The sequence below is a fragment of the Cynocephalus volans genome, chromosome 12 (assembly GCF_027409185.1).
Source record: "Cynocephalus volans isolate mCynVol1 chromosome 12, mCynVol1.pri, whole genome shotgun sequence".
Taxonomy (NCBI): domain Eukaryota; kingdom Metazoa; phylum Chordata; class Mammalia; order Dermoptera; family Cynocephalidae; genus Cynocephalus; species Cynocephalus volans.
Window position 1 is genome coordinate 63612967 of NC_084471.1, and position 9387 is coordinate 63622353.

The 9387-nt window shown below is 41.9% G+C and overlaps 1 non-coding gene across 1 annotated transcript; it reads right to left on the reverse strand.

The window, feature by feature from the left end:
* Positions 1–8805: 8805 nt before the first annotated feature.
* TRNAS-CGA (transfer RNA serine (anticodon CGA)) lies at positions 8806–8888 on the reverse strand. The gene has a single exon. It is a non-coding gene; the product is annotated as a tRNA-Ser (tRNA).
* Positions 8889–9387: the final 499 nt, after the last annotated feature.

Below are 9387 nucleotides of genomic sequence, written 5' to 3' on the forward strand. Positions count from 1 at the left end.
CCCCTTCCTTGGAGCTATACAGCTGGGTTCTAAGCTTCACGAAGCAAATGGGATAGAAATTATATCTCTATGTCTTTAAGTACAGGCTGTGCTCTGCCTCACCCATGCCCCCATTTCAGTCTACCTGGGGCATTCCTTGATCCCTAGGATGACTGACAGAATAAGAGAAGGGAAAGGATAGTAGTCGTGTTTATTTTAATATGCTGGTGGGAGTGGGGTTGGAGAGAGATTGAAAGGCTTTTGAAAGGCTTTTCCCCAGTCTGTAACAGCTTCTTCTGTTTTTGGAGGTTTTTTTTTTTTTTTTTTTTTTTTTTTTAAAGATGACCGGTAAGGGGATCTCAACCCTTGGCTTGGTGTTGTCAGCACCACGCTCAGCCAGTGAGCAAACCGGCCATCCCTACATAGGATCCGAACCCGTGGCCTTGGTGTTATCAGCACCACACTCTACCGAGTGAGCCACGGGCTGGCCTTGTTTTTGGAGTTTTATTCCAGGCCAGCTTGCTCTAGGTCTGGGTAGTTGAGTCATGGCTCCACTGAGATTGGGGTGGAGGTGTACAGCTTGAGGGGAGTAGGAACAGTCATATGTTCTAGCTCCAGGATATTGTGCTCAGGAATTTGAAAACGCTGCTATAGTTAGTCTGGTTATATTTTTTCCACTCCCCTTTGCCCCTGCCTGCCTTACCAAGGCCCGTACTCTCCTGTCCTAACCTTCATATGGAGCCAGGGAACTCGGTTAAAGCTTCCCTACCCTTTGCACTAGTATCTCTGCAGGTTGCTGGTTGTGTTGTGTGTACTGTTCCGTGGTGCACTAATAAACCTTTTACTGAACTCTCTAAATTATTAATTCAGCATCACTCTCCTTCTTGTGAAAGAAGGTTTCTCCTCTGCTTTGGCTTTTCTCTCTCCTTAATTCCCCTTCTTCCTTGCTTTGTAACCTACCCTTATCTTAGAACTAACCTGTTTCTGGAGGATGTCTGTCTGGTAGCAGTGTACACCTCTCATATGCTTTACTCTGTGTACCCTCCTACAGCCTTCCCTCCTGTCTCCTGTTCTGTAGCAGCCAAAGCTCACTCTCCAGTGATCTGAATTGTGTTCCTTCCAGGGTCTGCCTTTACCCTAAATATCATGTCTTCCCTAGTGCTTCCTGGGATTTTGGGATACTTTCTACGGAAGAAATGCATGCACCTTTTCCGCTGTCCCATAAGCACCTTTGCTTTGGAATATAAAATTCCATTGCATACAGGGAAGCCTCCACCCCCTAATATGTCCTAACCAAAAACGTAAATGTGAGGAAGGGAACCTGAAATAACTATACCTGCTGTGGTTGTCAAACCTAGATAAACCCTTTTTGTAAGCATTTGCTTCCACCTTCTCCCTGTCATGAGAAAAAGGAAATCTCCCCTCCCCACTAGAACTGTATTTTAAATTTGTTGAGCATTTACCATATACCTAATGTAAACCTGATAGTACTCCAGTGGATTGACAGGAAAAAGGCATTTCTGTGCTGAGTCTATGCTTTCATACGTACAAGGTATGATTATAAAATAATGATGAACACATCACAATGTACAGCATAAGCAGTGATACTAGTAGTGCTTTTTTTTTTTTTTTTTCCTGAAACTCCTTCAGAATTACTTCCAGAACCTGCTGCTCATTCTTTTGAATGTCATGAATGGTGTTGTATCTTCTTTTTAGAGCTGATTTGATTTTTGGAAACAAATATTCATTGAATGTCTATCCTGCAAGATACTCACGAGGGTGGGGTTGCGGGTTCATGTAAAAGGGCACCTTGAAAGATCTTATTCCCTAATGCAGATGAGCATATAATAAGGTATAATAAATGTGCTAAGTGGATTTACTAGCAATATGTGAGCATAGGAAGACAAAGCCATTGATTCTGGTGGGTATGAGGAAAAGTTTTTCAAGAGAAGTGTTATTCTAGATTAGAGGTCAACAAACTACAGTTTACAACCCACTACCTACTTTTTGTAAAACATTTTATTGGAACACAGCCATGTCCATTTGTATTGTGTAGATAATACATAAAGTATTATCTATGGCCACTTCTGTATTACAACAGCAGAGTTGAGAGTTGCCACAAAGCCTAAGCTATTTGGTCCTTTACAGAAAAAGTCTGCCAATCCATTCTAAACTTTTAAGATTAGGAGAGTTGGGGAAAGGAGAGAGTAGAGAGGACTGATTGTTTTAATTTTTTTACTTCAGTATAGTATATACATTTGAAAAATCTGAACATTTTTGTACACTGTCAGAATAACAAAATTAACAATGTATCCTTAATAATCTAATGCAAACCCATATTCACATTTTCAGTGGTCCCAAGAAAAGCCCTTTTATAGCTAATTTAATCCAATCCAGGACCATGCATTACATCAGGTTATCTCTTAATTCTGTTTACACTTTTTATCTGGATCCCTAGAACAATCTTTTTTGTGTGTAATACTAATTTGTTGAAGAGATTGGGCCAATTGTCCTGGATAGTGGTCTTTTGGATTTGACTGATGCTTCACATTGTCCTTTAACTTATTCCTCTAGCCCCTATTTTAGTAAACAAAATTAGATCTAGAGTTTTGAGAGATTCAAGTTAAATAGTTCTGGGGATAGAAGACATCACAGGAGAGATGTTCTTTCTATTTTGAAACATCAGGAGATATACCTAATTGTCCCACCATTAATCTGATCTCTTCATTGTACAGTTGTATTGTTGAGAGATTTCTTTAAAGGTGGCTAGGTGGCACATACATGCTCTGAGAGAAGGGGGCAATTGGCAGTGCAGCTATGGTTGGTTGCTGCTTTCAAGAATAAAAATCCAGTATTGCCAGATCTTACGATTTTTCAAGATGCTCTGGACATCCTAATGTTTATGCTAAATCTCACAACTTTTAAATGTTGGCTCAAAATTTTCAAAACAATACTTGTGGGCAAAAACTGAAAACTAGAGTTTGCGAGATCACAGTGTGGATAAAAGCAAGTGAAGGTGAAGGATATGTTGAAGAAGGAAGAGACTAGTATAATCAAGAGCACAGAGTTTATTGAAGGAAGTAATGGGAGATAAGACTAGAAATAATTTGGGGCCAATTCTTGGAAGGCCTTTATAATGCATGGTAGAGACCTTGGACTTTTATTTTTTTATTCTTTTTGTTTATTTTTGGTTTTGGCAGCTATATGGTACAGGGGTCTGAACCCTTGACCTTAGTATTAACAAGGTGGTGCTCTAACCAACTGAGCTAACTGGCCAGGCCTGGACTTTTATTTTTACAGGTAAGTTTTTGAGAAGAGGAATTAATTTCCAACTCATGATTCTGGTGGCATTGGAAAGACAGCAAGAAATTGGTGTCAACAATACCAGTAAACTTTGCGGTAGTTCATGTAGAGAGGATAAGGGTTTGAAATAGAGCTGGAAAGAGACGACAAAAGACATTTGGGAAGAAAACTTGACAGGTAGTAATAACTGATTAGATTGACTCAGCCAACATTTATATCATACCTATCATGTGCTAGACATGGTATGAGGCATTTGAGATATATAAATAATTGAGAACCAAGACTTTAAAGGAATATGCAGCTCAGTGGATGACATATACTTGAAATAATGGGAAATACAAAATAATACATTGCTAATAGATATGGACTAAGTACAATGTGACAATAAGGAGGAAAGGGGTCAACTACCTACCTGGTGGGATATGGTAAGGAAGGCTTCTCAGAGGAATTATTGAAGCTGAGTTCTTAACAGGATTGGATATTAGGAGTAATGAAAGTGGGTAATAGCCAGATTGAGAATTTACTATAAGTAAAAAACTATTCTAAATATTAAATATTAATTTAGTCATCCCAGCAACTTTCAGTAAATAAGCACTTATTAACTCCATGTTCTATGTGGGGAAACTGAGTCAGAAGACAAAATTCACATAGCTAATAATCAGAACTGGGACTGGAACCCAGAAAGTCATTCCAGAGCCTGTGTTCCTAACCACTGCACATAAACAATGGGCACGTAACCAAAGATGAGTCACAGATAAAGACTGAGGTTTCTAGTCTGCATGGATGGGAGCACAGTGTCATTAACCTGAACAGGGAGAAGACAAGCAGGTTTTGGGGGTTAAGTAATGAACTAATTTGGGGAACACTGGGTTGGAAGTGCTTTCACACAGATGTGTTTAGTCAGGAATTGGAAAGATGGGTCTGGAGCTTAAAAGCAAGAAGTGAGGGCTAAAGATGTGGATTTGGGAGTTATCTGCCCAGAGGTGATTAAGATATAGGAATGAATACAAACATTAAAGGAGAGAACAGGAAAGGCTAAGAATGGAACCTTTGGCAATTCCAGAAGTAATCTGGAACAAAATGTGGAGAATAGATGTATGACAAAGTTGGCTAATGTTTTTTTAAGTAACTTTGAAGTAATAAATCATTTAAATATGGCTTAAAAACTAGCTGTGAAGGAGTTCCAGAAATGTTGTGTGCAATGACAGCATCCCCCAAACAAGTATAGGTTGAGATCATTTCAGCCCAAGTCCTCTAATGATTTACTTTACTGGATAATCTGCAAACTTCCAACAAGTCAACAGCTTGGAAGGGGATAACATTAAGTTTTTCTGTGTTAGATTCCCCCAACATTAACTTTTTTTTTTCCTTTAAAAGATGACCAGTAAGGGGATCTTAACCATAGACTTGGTGTTGTCAGCACCACGCTCTCCCAAGTGAGTGAACCAGCCATCCCTATATAGGGATCCGAGCCCGTGGCCTTGGTGTTATCAGCACCACACTCTTCCAAGTGAGCCACGGGCCGGCCCTCAACATTAGCTTTTTAAATATTAGTTACATAAAAGCAATTTTGATTAAGATGTAAGAATTTACAGCTGAAAAGGTCATTACAGGGTGGCATTAGCTGGTTATTGGTTATAAGGTGAAGAGGAGACAGAAGGAAATTCATGAGAGAATGTAGGAATTACGCTGTCACATGGAGATGACTAGCCTAATTAGATGGGAGGTATCCTATTGGGAAGAATTAAGGGTGAACACATGCATGATTTAGGCAGGGTATGTTGATCATAGGAGCTTGTGTTTGATCAGATGGGAAATTGAGGTTCCTGGACAGGGGGATAATATGATGAGAGCAGCAGTTTTTTAGAGTACACTAGTGTAAAGGTGGATTTAAGTGTGATGAAACTGGGGCACCTTGAAGGCCATTGTAGCAAAAGCATGAATTAAGATGATGTGCTGGAGGAAGCAGGTGATGAATGAATGATGGCCATGGTAGAAAAGAAAATGTCAGATCATTCTTAAGGTTGGAAACTAGATGAAATTGAGAGAATAGTGTTATCAACAAAAATGTAAAAAGTTGAGAATGTGATTCTGAGAGAGGAAAAGTTTGCATTTTAAGTGACATTAGGTTAGCTATGCAGACATGTAGGCAGTTGGAGACAAAGGACCATGATTTGGTTGAGGCCATGCCTGGAAAGGTGGCTTTGAGATTTTTGTCTTAGGAGAAGGAAGAAGAATGAAGCTTTGTTAGAATTCCCCAGGTGGCGGAGCTGATTGATTAGCTCATTTAGGAAAGCATGGTGCTAGTAACACCAAGGTCACAGGTTCGGATCCCTGTACCTGGCCAGCTGCAAAATAATAATTCAAAGGAGGGAGAAAAAAATGGAGGAACAGTGTCCTAAGAAGGAAAAATATAGTACAGTGTCTCCGAAGGCCAGTAAGAAATCAGCGGTTTCAAACATAGCAAATGGAGATTGAGAAGAAACTATTATATTTGTCTGATGGTTTCTACTAATGTCTAAAAAACTTCAGGAGGCAGAAACCAGATGACAGAGTATTAAGATAGTATGGAGCTAGAGGCAGGAATGTATACACTTTATTTGAAAAAAGTTTAAAACAATGTGATTAGGAAGTGTTCTGAATTCATCATGAAGAATTGATCCATTGGAGAAGAATTTGAAGGTGTTATAGAATGATATTTATGGAAGGTTCCTTAGGAGGTTGAAATGAGCAGGATTACAAGCATACGTGAAGAAGGTAAATTCACGGAAGATGAGCAAGGTCAAATACTGTAGCAGGATCTAAAGAATACCAGTGGGGTGGAATGTAAATATATAAGAATGACAGGGAGTGGGGGGCACAGATCATGCAACTTAAAGACAGATAGATAGGATATGTTGGGATGGAAGGGGAAGGATGAAGAAATCAGGGAGTTGGGGTAGGCGGCGGGGATGGTAGAAATTTGAAATGATCTATTGTATGTGAAGGTGTGAAGCCTTGGCCTCTCATCCCCAAAAGTTACAAGGAAAGCATTTGAGATTGAAAGGGATGATCTTCAAGTACCAAACTACCTCTGCTTCCTCTTCTCAGTCCAGATCCTCCATTTTGTAAACCATGGATCCTTCCTATCACAACATAGTTGTTAGTTGCCCTCTGCTGGTCAATTTTAGTCTTGGCTCTCCAGATATTTAAATCTGAAAGCATGTTTCAAAATGGGATTTGGTAGGAAGCAGAGTACTGAGCCTATTAGATTCTATTCATTCATTCAGTATATATTTGGTCACATCTATCTATATATTAGGCCTTGTAGAGAAAAAAAAGAAAAAAGAAAAACACGGTCCTAACTCTCAAGAAGCTTATAGTCCAAGGGAAGATTAAAAATGCACACATAGGGCCGGCCCTGTGGCTCACTTGGAAGAGTGCGGCGCTGGTAGCGCCAAGGCTGCAGGTTCGGATCCTATATAGGGATGGCTGGTGCGCTCACTGGCTGAGCGTGGTGCAGACCACACCATGCTGAGGGTTGCGATCCCCTTACCGGTCAAAAAAAAAAAGTACACATAGAGGGCCGGCTCGTGGTCACTTGGGAGAGTGTGGTGCTGTTAACACTAAGGCCACGGGTTTGGATCCCAATATGAGGATGGCTGGTTAGCTCACTTTGAAGAGCATGGTGCTGACAACACCAAGTCAAGGGTTAAGATCCCCTTACCAGTCATCTTTATTTATTTATTTATTTAAAAGATGACTGGTAAGGGGATCTTAACCCTTGAGTTGGTGTTATCAGCACCACACTCACCCAGTGAGCCAACCAGCCATCCCTATATGGGATCCGAACCCGTGGCCTTGGTGTTCTCAGCACCACACTCTCCCGAGTGAGCCATGGGCCGGCCCCCAGCCCCCACCAGTCATCTTTAAAAAAAAAAAAAAAAAAAAAAGTACACATAGCCACTGTAAAAAACATCCATTTATGCAACAGATTTTTAACCTTTTTAAAAAAATCCTAATATTTCCTAGCTACAAATGTTTAAAAACAGTGATTTACATGTGTCGATAGTTTATATTTTACTGGGGAAGAAAGACTTCACATAGTAAGATTAGGGCATAGGATGTGGTGGGCAACAGGTGGTTAGAGACTTTCCAGGAGAACCAATACTTAGGTGGAGACTGCGTAGAAACTGAGGATGAGAAAGATTATTTCAGAGAAGAGCATGAATAAGGCCAAATAACTGTGCCAGGATCTAATGCCAGTGGATGGAATCTAGTGAATATGGAAGAGTGGTAAGACAAAGGGGTTAGATCATGCAACACAAAAAGCAGTATGGAAGTGTTTAAGGTCTCAGGCTGCAGCATGGATGCTGTAGTGCAGCTTGACATATATTAACTCATGTAGTCCTCACAAGGGCTACCATTTTCCAAATGAAGACTCTAGCAAATGGTGGACCCTGCCTACACACTCACTCCTGAAAAAGTGGGAAGATTTGAGACATGTTTAGAAGGTAAAATAAATAGAACTTGTTTTTATGGAAGCATGTCACGGGAGATGCCTTGCCTGCAACTCAGCGAATGGTGGTGGTAGACCGATAGGTTCCATCTGGAGTATCAAGAGCCTCAAAGAGGAGTGGCCTAAAGAATATGGAGGATTTTAGAAAGTGATAATGGTGAGGAGTGGGGAAGCAGTGACAAGGGTGAAGCTGGAAAGAACTGCTTGAATAATGGTATGAAGGTGGGAAAATCTAAGGTATAAATGTAGAAAGCTCTATGAATTACCCTTGCACCCCTTACCCTTTGGGACCCTTCTTAGAGAAGATGCTGCTGTGTAAGAAATAAGGTACAAAAAGAACATCCTTGACAAGTAGCCCAGATCTTCTCCACAATCAGAAATTAGGGGACAGAAAGAACCAGGTGAGGTGAGTACAGGAGGGTTAGAGGTTAGAAAAAGATTAATTTTCTTCTCGGTTAATACACAGAGAATTTAAAACAGTACCTGCCACATAATGAGCACTCAATACAAAGTGATAGTTATCTTCCCACTCCATGGCTCCAGCTGAGTCTGCGGTGTGTATGTTTCAACTGACTTACTCCCTTCTATCCCTGTGACATGTGAGGTACACCTCAAGGAAATCCAAATGAGAGAATCCCCTTTCCTGTGTCTTCAGCGTAATCAGACCTACAAGGTGTGACTTCTGGTCATGGAACTCTGAGGTGCCTTCTTTTCGCTGAGACTTCTGCTGAGACTATGATTGCGCAACCGGCACTCACTTTCCCTTAACTCTTCTTTGCTTCGCTATCCACTCTAGAGAATGAAACGTGTGCCAAAGCCCTGGTAGCTAACCTTAAGTTATAGAATTCTGAAAGTGATTTGTATCCCAGCAAACAATACAGTTGTGCATAATTAAGCTTCCCGAGATCACCCCCATCCCTCCTTAACCCAGGGGTGAAACTCTGCGAGACAGGGAAATGCACGAAAGATATGTGTAAGGATTGGGGTCCCCTTGACATTCTGTTAATGGGGTAAAAAACAGCAGCCGTCACGAACAGGATTCGAACCTGTGCGGGGGAAACCCCATTGGATTTCGAGTCCAACGCCTTAACCACTCGGCCACCGTGACTCCCAAAATTGCAGACTGCCGCGCGCTTACAGAAGGGGTCCACATTGCAACCGGGGAAGGAGCGTGGCGGTGGGAAGTGGGGCCCCGGCCCAGACACTCATACCTGGGGCTCCCACCCCTCGCTCCTTACCTCTCCTCTATGCCACTCAAAGGAAGAGTCAGGTGGACGGGATGACCCAGAGAGAGGGTCTCAAGGAACTCAGACCCTGAGGCGATGGCGAGACCTGCGGAGGAAGCGGTTGAGGGAAGGCACTGGGCCCCCAGGGTGGCGGTAGGGGACTTCTCGGGTTAAGATGTGAGAGCGTGGTATTGGGGGGACTCCTGGGAATAGATGAAAGGAAGGAACGTCTTAGGGAAAAGGTTTGGAATTCCTTGGGATTAGGGGCTCCATGGGGTTAGAAACGTGCACGGTGAGGGCCACTCGGGATTTTGGGCTAGGGCTGCTCCGGCGACGGGCGTCCCTTGGGGTAGGAGAGGTATCCCACTCCTGGCCTGAGAG